Below are 20,906 nucleotides of genomic sequence, written 5' to 3'. Positions count from 1 at the left end.
CACCGCTCCAAAGTGCCACAGACAACGTTTCTTTGGAGGGTCCACAGGTCGTACCGGAGCGATAGGACAGGTTAAGGTGATAAAGTTGTGATCAGAGGAGCCCAAAAGAGAGAAAAGATTAACAATGTAAGCAGAAGGATTGGTTGTAAGGAAGAGGTCAAGTATGTTGGAGCTCTCTCCAAGGCGGTCAGGGATACGGGTAGGGTGCTGTACAAGCTGCTCTAGGTCATTAAGGATACAAAAGGTGTAGGCTTGCTCACCAGGTGGATCAGTGAAAGGAGAGGAGAGCCAAAGATGGTGGTGAACACTGAAATCTCCTAGAATGGAGATTTCAGAGAAAGGAGAAATGGATAGAATGTGTTCCATCGTAGAAGTAAGATAGTCAAAGAATTTTTGAAAGTCAGTAGAATTAGGAGATAAGTAAACAGCGCAATTATTTAGTAAGAGAATGACAGGAAAGCTGAAGCCAGAGCATAAAGAATTCAGAAGAATCGAGTTCAGGAACGCGAGAGCAAGATAAGTTGTTGTGTATATATACACAACAGCCACCTTTGGCTTTGAAATAAGTATAGAGAAAGTAGGAGGATACAGAAAAGGGTTTGCTGTCAGTTGCCTCTGACAGAGTCCCTACAGTCTTCAAACTGATCTGTCATCATAACTCCTAGAATACAATAATGTAAATTTTCACTTCATTCTTCATATCTCCAAACCATTTTATCTAACTCGAGATACTCTTCGAACTGAATAGGGTGCACTCCAAAGTTAAGTCATCTCATAGTATTCAGCATGCACTAAAAATACTGTTCTCAGGCTCAAGGAGTCAAGAGGGTTCCCAGTAACTACACTACCTCTCCCTTACAGCCTTTATTTTTCTGTGGTATTTTTGCAACCTATGCTGATACTAAAAACACATATATAACATACAGTCTTGATTTTATGTCAGGAATGTATTTCAAAATATCACAAACTTTTCATACAAGTACTACTGTAATCTAAAAGTGGTGAATAAACTTAATACATACCAGTGGAACTTCAGGAGACTATTTTCCTGTAATTAACAATGGAACTGAAAGTAAAACTGAACTTCAGAAAAAAATGACTCATGGCAAACACTTTACTGTCAGAAAAAAATTATTATGCTACTCCATGTATGGTAAATAAAAAGGGAAGTGTACTGATACATCTCCTAAGCCTTAAAAAATAAGACTATCTATCTATCTACCTGTTGCCAGATGCCTTAATCCCACAAGGGGTGGCCACAAACAAATCGCCTCCATGTTGCCCTGTCCCCTGCCATTTCACTGCCCTGCTCCAAGCTCACACCCTCCTCTCTCATATACCTCTCCACTCCATCCCTCCATCTCATCCTCAGCCTCGCTCTCCCCCCCCCTCCACCTCACTCACATACACTCTCCTCATCTGTCTCTCTCTCTCCAAACGACCCCAATGTGTTTCTCCTAACGCTTCGTATCACATCCACATCCACACCACAACGCTCCACCACTTCCTCATTTGTCAGTCTGTCTCTCCATGTGACTCCACAGGCTCCTCTCAAATAACTCATTTCCACTGCTCTCTCTCTTGACTTGTGTTCCTCCAACAAGGTAAATCTCCTAAGCCTTAAAAAATAAGACCCATAATAAAAAATTTTTAGGCATCCTGATACCTATTGCATACCAGTTTATTCCTGACTCCACCCGACAGGCATAACCATCCACACTTATGGGCTTCACACAACTCTTGCTAGTAGGTACTATGTAGTGCATAAACATTGTGGATGGTAATATCTATGAAGCAGAGTCAGGATTCCCGGGGCTTGAATGAAGAGTGAATGAGGGTGTAACTCATTTAACTGGGCTTACTACTTATTAGTTCTTCTATCAGATTTTCCTTTCTGGCAGTACTCCACCCCACCCTTGGGTGAGGATAGTGGTGATGACGATGTTATCTGTGCAGACTATATGAACACTGTGATACATGCCATAACATGTCAGTCCTTATAATACATTAAATGTCAGTAGTATTACAAAACATCATAACTTTTTCCATTAAATTTGGAACACATTCCTGCCTTAAACTGTACTGAGGATTGTCTGTACATGTATGCTACTTCTCTGAGCCCACTGTACAAAACTGGGATCACGTTCCTGAACAAACACATTACTGTTTCCCTATCTAAACTGTTTCTCTTCTCTTCCATTCTGTTCTTCTCCTGTACATTTCTTTTCCTCTCTTTTCTCCGTTTTCTTTCCTATCCTCCTCCTGTTATTATACCCCTCCCTCTGATACCTCTTCTTGTGCTGGAAAGGGATGTCTTTACATGGTGGCACTAGTATGAATGGGTAGCTCCACTGCCTGATAATAAAATGTCCCTCAGTATCCTCAATATCCCCCAAAAGGAGGATGGTAGATTGTAGAGCAAGGGGTAATAACTAAGCATACAGTTCAATGGGTTCACATTCAGATTAGTCTGGGGTTGCAACTATTATTGCATAATTAAGCACTGTTTTTCAGGAAAAAACAAGAGATAAGAGATGATTCTGTGCTCTCTTTTCCTTGTCTTTCTTGAAAGAAGAAAAAGAAGAAAAAAAAAAAACTTAATTACAGAAGGGATCTGACCACTTGTAAGTTATGGCCTAGAAGGAAGTTCAAAACATCAAGTGATATTTTTGTGTGCATAAATGACAGTTTAAGTAGATAAACTGTGCAAAAAAAAACTTTGACATAATAGTAAGTACTTGATAAACAATGCTATGCTTTGATTTAGCCATAAGAAATAATAATAATAATAACAAGCACTTTTTCAGACTGTGAAAAGATGGATGGTCTTCAGCATTGTACTTTCCTCACTTACAGCTAAACTGAAGCATAATATTGGTCAGAAAGTACAGTACTTGATATAACATCAAAGCTTCTGTTCAAACAATATTTTTCTACTTTAAATGTGATTTATGTTAATACAGTAAAACCTTGATATAACGGACTTCAGTAGACCGGAATTCGCTTTTAACGGACTTGAGGAGCAACCGGACTAAATTCTTATATATCACAAAAAGTCTGATAAAGCCAGAAACAGTCCAGACTGTCTGATCACTTCAGCCATGTTCACCACAGTAAGGTAAATAAAAGACATGTTTATCAATGTACGGCACAGTATTATTATATAATATAGTATACCATTTGATTATTGTAGTGAAGGTATAATCCAGTACAGCACAGCAGTGGTAGTGAAAACAGTTTAAAAACCGTTGGTGGGATCCGGACTAATGTCTGATATATCGGAAAAAGTCCGGGTTAGCAGGAGGAAGTCCGGACGTCGCTTTTATCGGAATTTCGCTTCTTTCGGAATGGCTTTAGCCCTAATTAGTCCGTTACGGTGAGGTCTTACTGTACTATGAAAAATTATCAATTCTGATACAGTATTCTGGACTTCCTTGTAGCCCAAAACTCGCAAGTGGTCAATTGCTCATGAGCCTGTCTGAGAACTGAGGGATTGGTCTAGCAATAAAGGCAACCCTCACTTCAGCCCATTCATCCTAAGTATGCAGTTTTTCTTCTATCTTTACTACTGCTGCCAGGCAACTCAGCTTAAGGGCGCATCCACACGTGTGCTCAAACAAGGGTTGGGAACATGTAAGCAACACAGTAATGAACACGCTGCTAACATGTTGGGAATGGCGCGTCCAGATCATGTTGGGAACATCATGATGAAGTCTCAGCTGCCTTGAATGGATCACTTATCCCATCACCTCTGCTGCCAGTGTTTGAAACTGCACTGAAACATGTTTGCACACATCTGTCCAAATACTACTGCAAACATGTTCCCGAATATGTAGCCAGTTGTGCTGTCAACATATGTTTGAGTACACGTGTGGACATGCCCTAAAAGAGATTTTTTCGAACTGGAGGAGTTAGATACAACCTTTATCAACTTCTTTATTACAAGAACTCTCCTTTAAACTGTATCAAATCACCTGGTTGGCAGCCACACAAAAAGAAAACAAAGATGTCCTCAGGGTGAAGGGGTAAATTCACTGACTGGGCTCCTTAGAGTCAGATACTTTATTCTTGCTAACTCCACACAAATTTATGCTGCAAAGAGACGCAGTAAGCGATGGTGGTTGTAGTTCTGGCCCCAGCCTCATTTATGTGAAACCAGTGGACTTCAGCTTGAGTTACTCTACTCCTGCAGTCCACCATCCTCTTTTTGGAAATAGGGAAGTGGTTGAGCAACACTTGTATAATCAGCAGAGGAGCCACCCAGTTATGCTGGTGCAACCATATGAAAGCCCTCTCTTTCACCCCTAAGTGTCATGGGTTGGAAACAATCTCTGTACACTTTTCACAATCACTGCAGAATTCTCATCTTTCAATCCGATGACAAATTTCATGTATTTTTATTCTATTCTTTATATATTTTATTTCATTTTATTCTTGGTAACTCCACACAATAAAATTCAACTTTGCAATGGCCTCTAATGCTGAAGAGGTGGGTGAGGGCCATATACACAGCAGCCTATAAATAGTGCTCCACTAGAAACTCATGTGGCAAATTCTTATGTGTTTCAGGGATACTGCAGTTGACTAATGTGGGCAGGATTGTGGCAGTGCAAGTAGGAAATGAATAAATGATGCAGGGTAGACTATCATAACACTGACTGGTCTGTCCGCACAACACACAAGAAATCGACCAGTGGAGTGGAAGCAGAATGTTGCACGGTCAGATCTTGATATAAAAGTGTTGCACCAAGTGAAAACCTATCGCACAACGCTCTATTATATAGCAAGGTCGATATAACATGGCCTTAATGGGGTTAACCCGTCACGTCCCGAGGTTTTCCGCACCTCCGACATCCCCCAGTCCCAAGGTATTTTCGAAATTTTTTTTTTTGGCTAAAACCTTCGCTTTTGGTGAGAAACATCGAAAATTCATAGAGAAATCACTCACCTGAGGTTTAAAGTGCCCAATCCAGGTAGGAGTTCCTCCTTACCTGAGTGGGTTTTCTAACATGCTGGCACCAAAGAAAACGAGTTCTATGGGAGGGTAACTATTTTATCCACTCATAAACGGTATTTATTTATTTACTTGGTACGAATGTATATGTAGTATGACAGTATATTGGTTTTCAAGCAGTAATAAAGGCATTATAAGCATTGTTTCACTCACTAACTAATCACCATACCTGACCTATTTTTGCCACAATACCTGATCATTATTTCTGGCTGTTTCTTCTTCTAATGCTATGTAAACATTGTCCTCCACATTGTCATCGATTGGAGAATCACTCTGGCCCTGAATAACTTTACTAGCCAGGTCACTGGTAACAGGTCCTTTGCCAAGACAATGGCATGAGGGGGGGAGGGGGGAGGTTATGCAGTGTAAGGCATTGTCCCTGCTTGGTATCTTGTACAGGAATAGAGGAAGGTGTCCTGTGTATACATACGAAAAATCACGTGCGAAAATTGAAAATTGTGCAAATTAGCGACCTTGCAATTGCACGACGTACTGGTACGTCGCCGGGACTGGCAAATGCAAATCGTTGCAACGTACCCATACGTCGTCGGGACGGGGCGGGTTAAGGAAGGTGCCCTTGACCGCAAAATCTATTTAAAAAAAAAAAAAATGCCATCCACCTGAAGACAGTTTCAGGCCAATCTGTGTCATCACAAGGGTCCCCCTCAGGCTGGGGGACAGCTGGATGGCCTGGACAATCACTCCAGATCCTCAGGAGGATGAGGAGGTGAAGGGAGAAGGGGAGAGCAATGCAGTGAGGCCAAGGGACAGCAATGCACTATGGCCAATGGAGAGCGATGCAGTGAGACCAATGGAATGCAATGCGATGGGGCCAATGGACAGTTCAGAGGTGAGGGTAAGGAACAGCATGGCAGTGTAGCTGTGTGGCATACAAGTGTGCCAGGTGGCAATGAAGATGAGGCAGACATGACAGAGGCAGGTGATACAGAATGCTGCATTTGCACACCACTCGCTGATGGCCCTGACTATTCCTAGGCGCTGCTGGCAAGGGAGAAAAAGGGCTCCTCTTCAGTGCTGCCAGTAGGGGAGAAGGAGGAGTTGATAGTGGTCTGCTGTGCTACCTTTTTCTTATCTGCCAGGACCTCCCTGGATACCTTTATGTGCTGTTTGATGCCGTGTTATGCCATGCTTTGACACATCACTCCTCACCAGGTTCGGGTCCTTGCTCATTAGTACAAGGAACTCCTTCAAGATTTAAATACTGAGAACATGAAGGTGCCTGTTCTCACTGCCATCATCGCCACCTTTCTATGCCTCTGCCACCTTCTCCCTGAGCTCAATGAACTCCTCTGTGGACAGCTGCTCAGTGTGACTGCCCATGACCTCTTGCAAGACTTCCTCATCGATCTCCTCAAATCCTGCCTCATGTGAGGGGCTGAGGATATCTCAACAGATGTTCTCAAGTGCCAGGAACCCCATGATGAAGTACAAACAATCTGGCCACACTTCGCACCAAATGGCATTCACTGTGCTCGCCAACGTCTCCTTCCATGCCGCTGTTATATTGTCGATGGTGTGGTTGATGCTGAACTTTTTCCAAAAGTGCCGCATCACACTGCTCACCCCAGAGTCACTTGCCCTCACCATCTGCTTCATGGTGCAGTGGAGGCAGTATGCCCTGAATGTTGCAATGACACCTTGATCCATCTGCTGGAGCAGTGACGCTGTGTTTGGGGGCAGGTGGACCATTTTGATATTATCCACCTAGTTTTCTATGCCCTCTGGGTGACTCATGGCACTGTCAATGAGCAGGACAAAATGGGTGGTAAGGTTGCTCCTGCTGGCATAGTCATGCAGACAGGGAGACATGTGCCCAATCATGTACAACTGGCAGTGTGCAGAGGTCAACCAGGCCCCGGGGATACTCTTAAGTCAACCAAGTCCCTGGGTTACTCTTCCAAATTTATGAACCCTGCCAGCGCTCAGGGGTACTCCCAGTGGTCCACTAGGAGCAGCTTGAGCTTCAGGTCCCCCTCTGCATTGGCACCAAGGAGGAGGGTGAGGTAGTCCTTGTCAGCGCTGAACCCCGACACATATCGTTCTTCCCAGCTGATAAATGTCTTCTTTGATATCTGCTTCCAAAACAGGACCATTTTGTCAAAGTTTAAAACCTGCTCTGGAGAGGATCCCCCCTCCTCTATAATTGCCTTCAGCTTTGCAGGGAAGGCCTCAGCTGCCACCTGATCTGCACAAGCAGCCTTGCTATGCATGGTCACATGTTTAGGGCCAGTACGGGCCTTAAACTGCACAAACCAACCCCTGCTGGCCTGAAACTCCTCCTTGGCCTCCATACCTTCCTTATCCTTGGAGTCCTTTCTCAGATCAAGAGCTATACTCCAGATGAAGGGGCAGTGATGAGGCCCATAGAGACAGGAGACACTCCATCTCCTCCATGACAGGCTCTCTTGCTCTGGTCAGACATTTTGCAGTCAGGGAAGGAATGTTCTGTGATGCTGTAATTACAGCATCTGATTTCTTTATGACCGTTGGGACTGTGGAGTGGGGTAGCTTTTGGGGTGCAGTAATATTACTTGGGCCTTTCCCTTCCTTACAGCACTTAACAATTACTAATTGCATGTCAAGGGAAAAACTACAACTTGCTCTTTTAGCCCTGCCCATGGCGGCATCAAGAGCAACATGATTTCCATTTCCACTGCAAGTTGCACCTGACATGACTTCCCAGTTCAGAGTTTCACTTATTTCACACACAAAATGTCCTCTCTCCACTTACTATCACACACAGCATTATTTGTAATGTCTTTGCACTGTTACTTGGTGTTAGTGCTAGCAATGTGATGGCCTTACGCAAGTGAGAAGGAAAGATAACCTGGATATTGCACGGGAGAAGGTCACAGGTGCAGGACACGTGAGTGAGTGGCCAAGCGAGAGTCAAAGGGTTGGTGCAAAGACCATCGCCTGCGCAGACCTGAGACTGGGGTTCTGCGCATGTAATCAATGGGCTGCCAGGTTGCCTCTGGCAACTGACCAGCTTGTGTGCATCACTGCATCCACATAAGATCCTCAGAGGCAGCTGTCACAAATATCATTCTAGTGAAATCATGACCAATTTTTTAATGTTCCAAAAAAGGGTGTACCTTTTTAATTATCGTTGTGCTGATTTACACATAGCAAACAGTTATACAGTGAAACCTGGTTGTATTTGGGCCACCCTGTACAAAACCCTTCCATGTTCACCTCTCCTGAGCTAAGTAAACTCATGCTTGCTAGAATAAATTACAAGGTACATCACTCGACCAACGTATGTCTCCAGACTGAGGAGTTAAGGTTCTTATCACAACTAGCTCATGATGATCCACTGCAAAGGGTTCAGTAATGGACTGAGTGCAGGAAGAATGATACTTTTATCCCTTTACTATGATGATACTTTTTTTTTTTTCTTTTTTTCACATTAACTTGACAGAGATTTTCCACCTATGGCTGCTTATTATCCACAGCTCAATGGAAGAATGATACACCACAACAGCTCTGTATCCTCTCCATTGTGCATCTCTATGACCTATATTACATTTCATTGTTAATCTACTGCTATGTCTCAAAATCAAGGAGCAGAGATGGTAATTTTTTGGAACCATATAACCAAATTACTGCACCTGACAGTTTAGTGGGAAGTTAGGGAGCTCCAATCGGATTGAGCCTGTGTAGGTTTATATCCATGGGGTGGTTGGGGTTTACTGCTCACATAATGCCACTCAGGGATGAGTGAGGCTGGTCATTCTCATCTTAAATGTCAAGGACAACTCACCTAGCCCCAGGTTCTACGCTCCTTATGGGGCGACACAGGATTAGATGATGGATGGATGTTAAAGTGAGCAGGACATTGGCTAGTCTTGCTATCTTCAGAAGATTACATAGCTTAGGAAGTATGTTTTGAACTGGAGGGGTTGCAGATAAGGTCTTCAGAAAAGCAAGAGCAAACTTGCCATCCATGCAAAAATTTGATTTTTGTATCACTGTTTCCAGGGACTGCTCTATTTAATGGCAAGGAAAGGTTTGGTTAGCTCATTTGTACCTTACTGAGAATCTACAATGAATCAAATGCTCCAAAAGTCATGGGATTTATATGCATAAATTTCAAACCTCATTTTCTAAAAATCTGACTTTAGTTAGTTCACCCCTGCTTATAGTCTTCATTAACCTGTTCTTTACTACACATCATTCCTAACCTAAGCAAAACTGTGAGGTGGTAGCTCAGTAAAATGAAAAATACAACACTGGAGTTGTTGCTGCTTAACCCTGGTCTGTCTGGCTGTGCCAGCCTACTGGTCACAGGTACGCAAGTGCTTCTGTGAGGCCGCCCTACAGGTATAACACAGTACATACAATGTGCAAGCAACCAGTGTCCCCTTAGGGCAGACAGTGCATCACCAGGATTAGAACAGGGTCCTTCCCTTACCAGGGTGCAAAGAAATGTGAGGTTGTTCATCTCCCAGGTGGACAACACAGCTGCTCCACTCAGGGTGCACAGCATCACCATGTCTAGGCTCCTAGTCTGTGCCACACCACTGGAGGGAAATGGTTAACTATCTCACTACTGTGATGCCTTGCTTATTTCCTGCTACTGCCAGATAATTTTTTTCAGCTTCTGGGATTGTACCTTCTGCAGTAATGGGTTGGTTACAAACAGTTACCATAAACCCCTTCACTATCCTATCTATCTATCTATCTATATACCTAGGCTGCTTCCCCCAAGGAAAGGGAGGTAGCTGAGACAGGACAACACACTCCTAATTTACTCATCCACTCAAACACACTCATTCGCATCTTAGCCCCAAGGGAAGAAGGGACAGATCCCCTGTGGTGGGGGGTACACAATCTGGCTGCACTATGGGGTGGTACTACTACTCTGCAGCCAGGTTGTGTTAAGAAGAATTCTGCCACCATATTCCCTGCGTGTTGTAAAAGGCAACTAAAAAGGGTGAGGTGAGGGGACTAGGGACCCCCTCCTCTGTTTTTTTACTTTTTAAAGAGACGGGCCATTCACTATCCCAGGCTACATTAAATCATCTGGTGGTAGCAAAATACTATGCAGTAAAAAGCTGTTACTGCAGAGAAGAGGCTGAGTGAAACAGTTCTAACCATGACTTGCTTCTGGTTCAAGCAACTAGAAATCAATAAATTAATCAATGATCAGCAGTATGGATTTAGACAAGAACGTTCAACTGTAGACATTCTTTGCCTTTTTACCCATCAGATTAACAAAACAATAGACCAACACGGTGTAACACACACAATAGCACTTGATACATCAAAAGCATTTGACAGAGTATGGCACTGGGCCTTATTGTCAAAGATGTCACACTATGACCTTGCATCACTGGTTCCTCTAATTTTTTCTTACCTTCATAACAGAAAAATACGGGTAATGGTAGATGGAATTTATTCTCGGTTTCATTTCATAAATGCTGGCGTACCTCAGGGATCAGTTTTGGCGCCAACTCTCTTTCTCATTCATATATGTGACCACCTATCTGTCACTCACAACCCAATACACTCTTATGCTGATGACTCGACCCTTCATAGTTCTTTCACATTTAGTACCTCCTTTACACAATTTCTATCTATCTATAGCCCGACGCCCTAATCCCGCAAAGGGTGGCCGCAGACAAAACGCCTCCAAGTCACTCTGTCACCCACCATTTGACTACCCTCCCCCCAACTCACCCCCCCCTCCCTCATATACCTCTCAACTCCATCCCTGCACCTCATCCTCGGTCTACCTCTCCCTCTCCCTCCCTCCACCTCACCTACATACACCCTCTTAGTCAGTCTTTCATTCTCCATTCTCTCCACATGTCCAAACCACCTCAGTGTATTTCTCCTAATCTTCTCAACCACATCCACATCTACCCCACAACAATTTGATATTATAAATTGGCGGTAGGTGGTGGCGACCATCATCTACTCACTTGATGTTGTGCTGCCTACTTCTTCCTTAGCCTTTATTATTCTCTTTCTGTGCCTGCCCTCCTCTCTTCCTATTTCTCCCATCTTTCCTGTCACTTCTAATTGCTCTTCTTTCCTTTACAGGTGGATTTACATTGAGCGTTGTGGTGTTGATGTGGATGTGATAGGAAGCGTTATGAGGAACACACTGAGGTGGTTTGGCCATGTGGAGAGGATAGAGGGTGAAAGACTGATGAAGAGAGTGTATGTGAGTGAGGTGGAGGGGGAGAGAGGGAGGGGGAGGCCGAGGATGAGATGGAGAGATGGGGTGGAGAGGTATATGAGAGAGGGGGGTGTGAGTTGGGAGCAGGGGAGTGAAATGGCGGGGGACGGCGACTTGGAGGCGATTTGTTTGTGGCCACCGCAAACGGGATTGAGGCGTCTGGCAATAGATAGATAGATAGATAGACAAGCCAAATGGTTTCCTGTAAGCCAAGAAACCATTTACAACGGTGGGTGGTAACCATTTAACCAACCCATAAGTGCTCCCTACGTGTCAACAAGTGGGTTGGTGGAGGGTTAGTGCCCCTCCCCGTAAAACCAATAACTCAAAGTCAAATGGCCACCCCTTACTGAATTGTGGCATCTGGCAATAGATAGATAGATAGACAGATATTATAAATTCCCAAATAAACACAGCAGTTTCTCTGATCTAGGACCTTTCTAAAATTAATCAATGGAGACAAACAAATCTGGTCTCATCTAATGCTTACAGAACTAAATACATTAATTTCTCCAACAGAAAGAATCCCTCAGACTCCCACATAATTTTAAATGATGTCAATATTTCCATATCCATTACAACTGATATCCTAGGTGTTACTCTAAACCCCAACCGAAGCTGGACAGCTTATGTTAAATCCTTTGCTAAAAATGCTTCCAAAAAATTGGGACTTATGTACTGAGTTCGTGAGTTCTTCACTGACGAGCAGATGGCCACAATATACATAAGTCATGTGCGTTCTCAGATTGAATACTGTTCACCACTGTGGAGTGGATGTGGAGCAGTTGCACTGAGGCAGTTGGACAAAATTCAAAATAAAGCCATTAGATTAATCAGTAATCCTGCCATAATGCAGGACCTTCCTCCATTATCAGTGTGTAGAGATGTTGCTTCTTTAGCATTATTTTATCGATATTTTTACCGTAAGTGCTCCGACGAACTGGCTTTAATTGTGCCTCCCTTTCACATTTTCTTCCGAAATAGTCGGGCACCTGGGAGCGCCCAGGAACTCACACTTTCTCCCTCGCAATGCAGAACCTCTGCTTATCAAAATCATTTATCCCCAGAACTACTACTCTCTGGAATTCACTTCCTGGGAGTTGTTTCCCACAAACGTTTAATCCACTTCAATTTAAATCCAGTTGTTATAAATATTTTATGAATGGAGGATGCCTTTAGGCACATGGACTTTTTTTTTCCTTTGTTTTTCCTTCCCCCATTCATTTAAAAAAAAAAAAAAAAAAAAAAAAAAAAAAAAGAAGATTTATACAGCAGACCCTCCAGTTGCACAGACTCTGAGTGCACAGAATTCCCATGATTAGCTAAAACATGTGGCTCTCAGGAGAGGTGTCCCACTTTTTTATGCCTTTCAACCTCTTTAATATTACTGTCTTATGTCTGCTTTACCTTGAGAGAGTAACTACATCCTTCAGCAGCATACCTGCAGCAGAGGTCATAGTGAGTATTTAGTGGACAATGTGGGACCTATCATGGTGAATTTTTGTACTTTTAATCCTCTTTATTGCCACTGTATATTGTGTGCTTTACTTTTATACAGTAAGCTATGCTCTTAGAGAACATATCTGGAGTCTAGTTGGGGTCACAGAGGGTTTCTATTAGACAGGATGGGTCCAGGACAGAGGGTCAGTTACAACAGATTTTTATAGCAGGATATCGATGTGTGTGTGTCTGGGCTCTGGATGCACTTTACCTACACATCCAGGGGGTCCACTGTAATTTGAAAAACAAATAAATACCTTTATGTGAAGCTAAAGAACGTGGTGAATATTTTTGGCACATCAGACAGAGCCAGGATTCCAGGGGCTTGAATGGTGAGTGAATGGAAGCATGGCCCATTGAACCATGCCAATTTGGGCTGTCTGGACATTGCTAATCCTTACCCTGCCCTAGGGTGGGAAAGGAGGTCCGGATGATGATGATGATGATGATGAAAAAAAAAAAAATGAATTACATATGAGAAGTTTGACTAGAAAAACGTGTTCATTCATTAGTAACTTAATAATATATAACCTTCGAGAAACAACTAGGCTATACATGAAGACCAGCTGAAGATTCTTCACACCTTCAGCCTGAGAATATAATTTTTCTTTTACTCTTGCTGCTACCAGCCATTTTATTTATGGTACCTTCATAGAACACCCAAATACAGTAATGAAGGGGTTAATAATGAAAATATCTAACCTTTTGAGTTTGAAAATTCTCTCCTAAGCTAAATGAAATTATCTGGAGATCACAGCAATAAGTGAGATCCTTGGGCTTAGGGGACTAATCCTTTCAATATGACTGTAATTTATTCTTCCTACCTTCTGAAAACTTTAGCATACAAAAAAATATCAAGCAATGAAGAGGTGAATGCTGGATACATCTACTTCCTCCTTTCTGAAAAGCCTCTCCTAAGTTCAGTGAATCTGTTTCACAGTGGCAAGACCAAACTGGAAGAGATGTCATTGTATTGGAGGAGTTCATACATACCAGCAATGATAGAGCCTGGTTGTGCTGGAGCTTATTTTAAACACTGCAGCTGTGGCAATCTCCCACTCTATATCTTCATCTAGCATCTACTTTAAGACTACTTCAAGACATCAGACTTGAGAAGCTTCATCTGGTGACCTAACACACACATCCAGCGTGGACAACACAATCTGTGGGAATCATACACAGGAAAACCTATCATAACAGCACAGTTCTTGGCTTTCTTTGTATTCTACACTCTCCCTTTTTTTCTTATTCTTGTTAACCCCACATTTTTTTTTTTTTTAGAAATTATGTAACAGTAGTAACAGTGCAAACCTGGTCTGTCTGGCCAAGCAGCTTCATCAACAACATGCAAACAATGGCCTTGTTGGGCTATCCCATGAAGTGAACTCATGCTACCTTGTGGTGGACAGTGCCTCACCACAGCATTTGCGTATGCAGTAACCATCCAATGCTACAAATGGTTTTCTGGGTAAGGAAACCATTAGGCATGGGAATCGGTGTAGTCACCTGAGCAATTTCCAAAGGTTATATTCAATGGAGAGTGTGGTTAGCCTAAATATGAACAAAGTCATTATTAGGTCACAGAGAATGTGGTGTTCATAGGTCAGGATAGTTAGATTTGAACCGAGTAAATTCTTCAAGCTCTTTACCTCAAAGGAGATCCCCATGTTGAGTTTGAGGGATGCAAAAGCCTAGATAATATAGTTTTCCCCTGCAAATCTCCATTTTGGGAGGAGGTATCTGATTTTTGAAAACTTAAATACAGTAATCCCTTAATTATCCGACGTAACAGGGCCAAAGGCATATCTGGGTAATGACTCCATCCGCTCCCTGGCCCCCCATCGTTCATAACCTAACTTTGAAAGCTGGTGTAAAAAGCCACTACAGTACATCATACAACACTTGTTCCTGTTGTTTAACACTATTCTATCTGGTCAAGCAGACCTACAAACCACAGCCAAGCAATTACCATACTCAAACAGACCCATTAACCATAGACAAACAATCATCCCTACAGGATCATAACCTGCAGTGACATGAAAAAACATGAAAAAAAAATGGCTACACAAGACAATGCAGTAGGCACACAAAAAATACTGATAATGGTAAAATGACATAAAATCATGGTACAGTACAGTAACTTAGAATAAAATCAACGTCAACACTCGTGATTCGACCATCCGGCATCAATCTTCTTCAGAATCAGCATTATTGTATCCTCTTCCTTTTCCTTGGTGGAGGGGCCATCATCAAACACCCTAGGAAGAGGCATGCAAGGAATAGCAAGGGTTGAAGCAGGTAGGGAACAACCACAAAAGTTACCACTTGCACCACCATAACAAATGTCCGAGAGGAGCAGTTCACTACGTCGTTGTCGTGTGGGAACTGAGAACAATCGAGGGGCTCTCTAGCAGACACTGGTTTACCCAGCCAGAAAGGGCAGTGCCATCAGGCTAATCCCGCCCTTCTAGGCGAAAATGTTCAAACAGCCATAACTTTCACCTTGACGCATGCATTCTGTTTGGATAAAATGAAGAAATATATGAATAATCGTTTCGAATCCCAGATCACAGCGTCCAGGTAATGGACATCAAGATAACAGTGGGATTACTATATTTTTCATAATAAATGAGGGTCGGAAATGAACATATATATATATATATTTATATTTATATATATTTATATATATATATATATATATATATATTCATTCATTCATTCATTCATTGCCAGATGCCATGTATCCCAAACGGGGTGGCCAACGGCTTAGAGTTAATTGTTTTACAGGGAGGGGCACTAATCCTCCACCAACCCCACTTGACACGTAGGGATGCCAACAGCATCTGGTGTTCTCAGGCGGTCACCCATCCAAATACTAACCAGACCCAACGTTGCATATATATATATATATATATATATATATATATATATATATATACTGTATATATATAATTTTTAAATACCCAGGGGCTTGTTAAATGAACTGTTATCAACTAATGTATTGTGACATTCTAGATTTCCACACCTAAAACCTAGAACAATACAATATCAACATATAGAAAAAAAATAACTAAAATCTATTACCATTCTCTCTATCTTTACATATAATGTATATATATATATATATATATGTATACACACACACACACATATATATATATATATATATGGTAGATTACTAGTGGAGAAGGGAGAAAAAGTGAGCAGATGGAGAGAACACTTTAAGGAATTGTTGAACATAGAGGATGGAAGTAATGCGAGTATAAGTGGCTGGGGAATGGCTGGGAGAAGAAGGGAGGTGAGAAGCCAGGAAGAAATCAGTAGGAAAGAAGTTGTGGAAGCAATGAAGAAAGTTAAATCGGGGAAAGCCCCAGGAATTGATGGAATGTGAGGTGAAATGCTGAAGCATGGGGGAGAGATAGTAGTAGAATGGATGTGGAAGATGTGCAGATTGGCCTGGGAGGAAGGTAGAGTCCCGGAGGATTTGAAGTCAGGTATAATTATTCCCCTGTACAAAGGAAAAGGGGAAAAAGAAGTGTGTGGTAATCATAGGGGCATTTGTCTTCTTAGTATAATAGGAAAAGTGTATGGTAGGATACTTATTGACAGAGTTAGAGAAAGAACAGAGAAATTAGTTGGAGAAGAACAGGGAGGCTTTAGGAAGGGAAGAGGTTGTGTAGATCAGATATTCATTCTTAGATCTTTAGTGGCAAAGTTTCTAGAGAAGGGAAAGAAGTTGTATGCGGCTTTCATGGATTTGGAGAAAGCATATGACAGGGTGGATAGACAGGGATTGTGGAAAGTGTTAAGAATATATGGAGTAGATGGGAAGTTGTTGAATGCTGTGAAGAGTATGTACGATGGTGCGAAGGCTGCAGTGCGTGAGGATGGTGAACTATGTGAATTTTTCTCTTTGAAAGCTGGGTTGAAACAGGGATGTGTCATGTCTCCATGGTTGTTCAATCTGTAAATGGATGGGGTAATAAAAGAGGTACAAGGTAGGGTAGTGGATGTTGGAGTGGCCCTGGTGAGAGAGGATAGTGTTTGGAAACTCCCTGTACTGTTGTTTGCAGATGATACTGTGTTGTTGAGTGAAGACGAAGGGGAGCTGCAAGGCTTGGTGGACGAGTTTGGGAGAGTGTGTAAGAAACGGAATCTGGAGGTGAATGTAGGGAAGAGTAAAGTGATGGTCTTTGAGAGAGGTGAAGTCAGTGAATGTACAGCGAGGTTGGATGGTGAGGAATTGGAAAATGTGAGTACGTTTAACCCCTTAACCGCGGGGCGTCACTTTCGTGACGCTTGGGAGCAAGGGATCATACTGCGAGGCGTCGCTTTTGTGATTCTGTTATTTTGAATTCACCCGGGCTTCCAAGTGGGGGTTTGTATCATCTATCAGTACTGCCAATGTCCAACACTAGTCAGCACTCCTAATCTCATCTGTACTCCCATCCATTGTTGACAATTTAGCCATTTCTCCACGTTCTTGACTCCCCTCCCTATCCCCCCTCCATTACCCTATCCTCTCGCCTGCCCGGCCGTGCTACGCTAAGTAAATCTTCCCTAGAATTTTTCACTGATTTCATCCATTGAAATAAGCCCTATGCCCTATTCTTATACCAAGTAATATATACAAGAAAGAAATAAGGTAAATGAGAGTGCCATACACCTGGAATTGGCTAATTATCACCTGACAACACCTCACATGCACTCGTTCGCTAGTTTTCGCTGTTTTTTTTCCCCTTGAAATATGCCTTATAATCTATTTTTGTAATAAACATACATGTAAGGAGGGAAGGGAGAAGCCTAAGTGATATTTACATTCACCTGGAACTACCTAATTTATAATGTTTTGTCTAGATTTCCTGCCAATCATATCAGTGCTATACATAGCTGTTTCAAGAGCGAACATTGGTAGCACTGAATATCCCCTAAGTAGGCCTCTACCCCGGCCCTCCGTTATCAGTTTACTCTCATCTTCCGAAGCAGAGGTACGTCTGTTTCTTCTTCCTGACTTCAGGGACTTTTTCACCCCCATGCAAAGGGCCTTGTGACCTTTACCCCCTACTAAACCTCGTATGGAAAGAGGTAAAGGGCTGACAATTGATAAAAGAGTGACTACGATCTTTCTATTGAGTAAAACAGTGCAAGTGGAATTGTAAATAATGTGTAAACAGCAAGTGAAAGTAATGAATGTAAATATACGTGAACAATGGAAAATAGTTTTATAAGTTACTTCAAGTGACAGTGCATAACACAGTGTAAATAAAACAGAAATGTAAATAACGTAAATAAAATAGAGAACGTAAATAGAAATGTAAATGAGTAGTATTATAAGAATACGAGTATATACCCTAGGAGTAATGAAAGTGAAAGTTTCACTCTAGCATGTCTGAATACTATGAGTTATGAGAGTGAAGATGAAAGTGACATTCACTCTCAATGCTAGTATACAGGACAAGAAAGTGAATGCTATGTATTTTACTGAAAGAAATTGAATCCCTACAGTGACAATAAACTAATACTACTGAAGGAAACTTATGGATAAAGACGGTAGATATATATAAGTGTTATATAGTAATAGAAATATAAAGTGTGAGGGGTTTTATGAATAATAAATGACAGAGTACCAGAGCAAACTAGCGTAAGTGCGACGGTCAGACGCGCTCATAATTTTCATTGCTTTCACAGTGGGTTTTTTTTTGGAGTATGGATCCCAAACTACTTGAAAATCATAGAGTAGTGTTTATAGTGTTAATATCTGGCTGTGGTAATCATATTACGGGCTGTCGGGAAGTGTAAAGTGGAGACTTCGTTACCCAACTTCAGAGGTCTCCACAAGTATTATGGTAACTGACAAAGGCTCAACAAACATTCCAGGAGAAAGCTGAAGGTATGTGCCATAAGCATATGTAATTTTAATATTCTAGGACTAATAACTGATTTTTGGCAAATATTTTTTGAGAGTCTGTCGGAGCCCGAATAACCCCGCGGCACACGCAAAACATTGGTAAACATGCCCGTGGTGTAGGGGTTAAGTACGTGGGTAGTGTAATGAGTATGGATGGAGGTTTGGAGGGTGAAGTGCTTGAAAGGGTACAGCAGGGAAGAAAGGTTGCTGGTTCTTTGAAAGCAGTGATAAGAAACAGGGAAGTGAGCATGGAAGTGAAAAAGTTACTACATGACAGTATTGTGATATCAACTCTAACGTATGGAAGTGAAGCTTGGACGTTGTTGGAAGGACACAAGTCAAGAGTGAGAGCAGTGGAAATGAGTTATTTAAGAGGAGCCTGTGGAGTCACATGGAGAGACATGCTGACGAATGAGGATATAAACGAGAGTTGTGGTGTGGATGTGGATGTGATAGGAAGCGTTTTGAGGAACACACTGAGGTGGTTTGGCCATGTGGAGAGGATGGAGGGTGAAAGACTGACGAAGAGAGTGTATGTGAGTGAGGTGGAGGGAGGAAGAGGGAGGGGGAGGCTGAGGATGAGATGGAGGGATTGGGTGGAGAGGTATATGAGAGAGGGGGGTGTGAGCTGGGAGCAGGGTAGCGAAATGGCGGGGGACAGGGCGACTTGGAGGTGATTTGTTTGTGGCCACCCCAAACGGGATTGAGGCGTCTGGCAACAGATAGATTGATATAATATATATATATATATATATATATATATATATATATATATATCTACATGTAGGCATGGACTACTTCACAAAGTGGCCAGAAGCCCATGCCATCCCTGATCAAGAGGCTGCTACCGTCGCTCAGGTGTTGGCAGATCAGTTTTTCTGTCATTTTGGGATGCCACAAAAGCTACATTCACACCAGGGTAGAAACTTTGAGTCTCCTGTGTTCTGTGGATGCTGCAAGTCACTGGGATCTAGAAGACCAGAACAATCCCTCCATGGCCACAGTCAGATGGGATGGTGAAGAAATTCAACTGGACCCTAGTACAAGAACTGGCCAAGTACTGCATAGATGGACAAATGGAATGGGACTAGAAATTACCTGCATTGTTGATAGCATATCGGTCTGCATCCCATGAGTCTACAGGCTAGGCTACACCCCTGCAAACCTGATGTTGGGCCACGAGTTATGCTTACTTGTTGACTTGTTAATTGGAAGACCACCTGGTGAAGAGCTGCCTACAGACACCTCCAGCTATGCCAAGCATATTAAGGGAAGGCTGATAAGATACATCAAGTATGTGGAGCCCTTAATTTTTCAGAAGTGATGAAGGGTAAGTATGATGCCAAGGCAAGTGAGGTGAGCTTCAAGGATGGTGACCAAGTTTGGTTATACAATCCTCAGCGAAAGAAGGGACAGTCAACGAAGTTGCAGAGCCCATGGGATGGGCCTTACACTGCACTGGACCGCCTATCAGATATAATGTACCGGATTCAGTGAGGCAGGAAATCTTGCCCAAAGGTGGTACATGTGAACCGTCTGTGGCAGTACCATGGGCCAGGACAGTACAGCTGGGACGTCTCTGAGGAATCATGCTCTCCTGCAGCCGAGGATGTTGAGAAGGGCCAAGGAGCTGAAGTGCAAGAGGATGGTGACAGTTTCCTGATGGAAGAAGTGAATCAGGAGGAGGACCAAGACCTTCCAGGAGGAGTGGACTGTGTGGAGGGGCAAGGATGTCATCGGAAGCAGCACAGAAGAAGACCTGGTAAATTGAAGGATTATTTTGTGTATAGGTAGATGTTTCATTAGGATTAATTATGTTTGTATACACTGTGTAGTTTTGTCAGGATGACAAAGAACTAGGAAGGGGTAGTGTTAGGGGGGTATCACACGGTACCTGAAATCATGGTTTGCCGATGGAACGCATTCCTGGTTTGCTGGAACCAGGCACAAACCCTATAATACACATTCCTCGAATGCCCCTGAGGTCAGCAAAAATGTAAACAAAGCATACCGGAGTCTGTCTCACCATCTCACACGAGTCACATGTATCAGACGCAACATGGCTTCTCTTGATTTTGCTGAGGGAAGAGTGATTGCTGCATTGGCTCTTACAGTGGTGGCACTTGAGAAGAAAGATGCAGCGACAGCCAAAACCACGAGAAGGCAGCTGTGGAGCCGCCTTCTCGCAACAAGGGAATGGCCTTATTTTTTCAATGAGGGAAATTTCAGTAGCCCTTTTCCATACTATCTGCCCAGATGCCATCATATCTACAGTG

At 42.6% G+C, this 20,906-nt stretch overlaps 1 long non-coding RNA gene across 1 annotated transcript in view; it reads right to left on the bottom strand.

The window, feature by feature from the left end:
* The window catches only part of LOC145390613 (uncharacterized), a 37,711-nt gene that overhangs the window by 10,678 nt on the left and 6,127 nt on the right, over positions 1 to 20,906 (bottom strand). Inside the window, exon 2 of the long non-coding RNA XR_013895695.1 lies at positions 13,716 to 13,885. This is a non-coding gene — a long non-coding RNA (uncharacterized LOC145390613). The remainder of the gene's footprint in view (positions 1 to 13,715; positions 13,886 to 20,906) is intronic.

This window comes from Coenobita brevimanus, chromosome 15 (genome assembly GCF_032717465.1).
Source record: "Coenobita brevimanus isolate Jiangsu-jjx chromosome 15, ASM3271746v2, whole genome shotgun sequence".
In the NCBI taxonomy this organism is placed as follows: Eukaryota; Metazoa; Arthropoda; class Malacostraca; order Decapoda; family Coenobitidae; genus Coenobita; species Coenobita brevimanus.
This window is presented reverse-complemented; position numbering and strand designations above follow the sequence as displayed.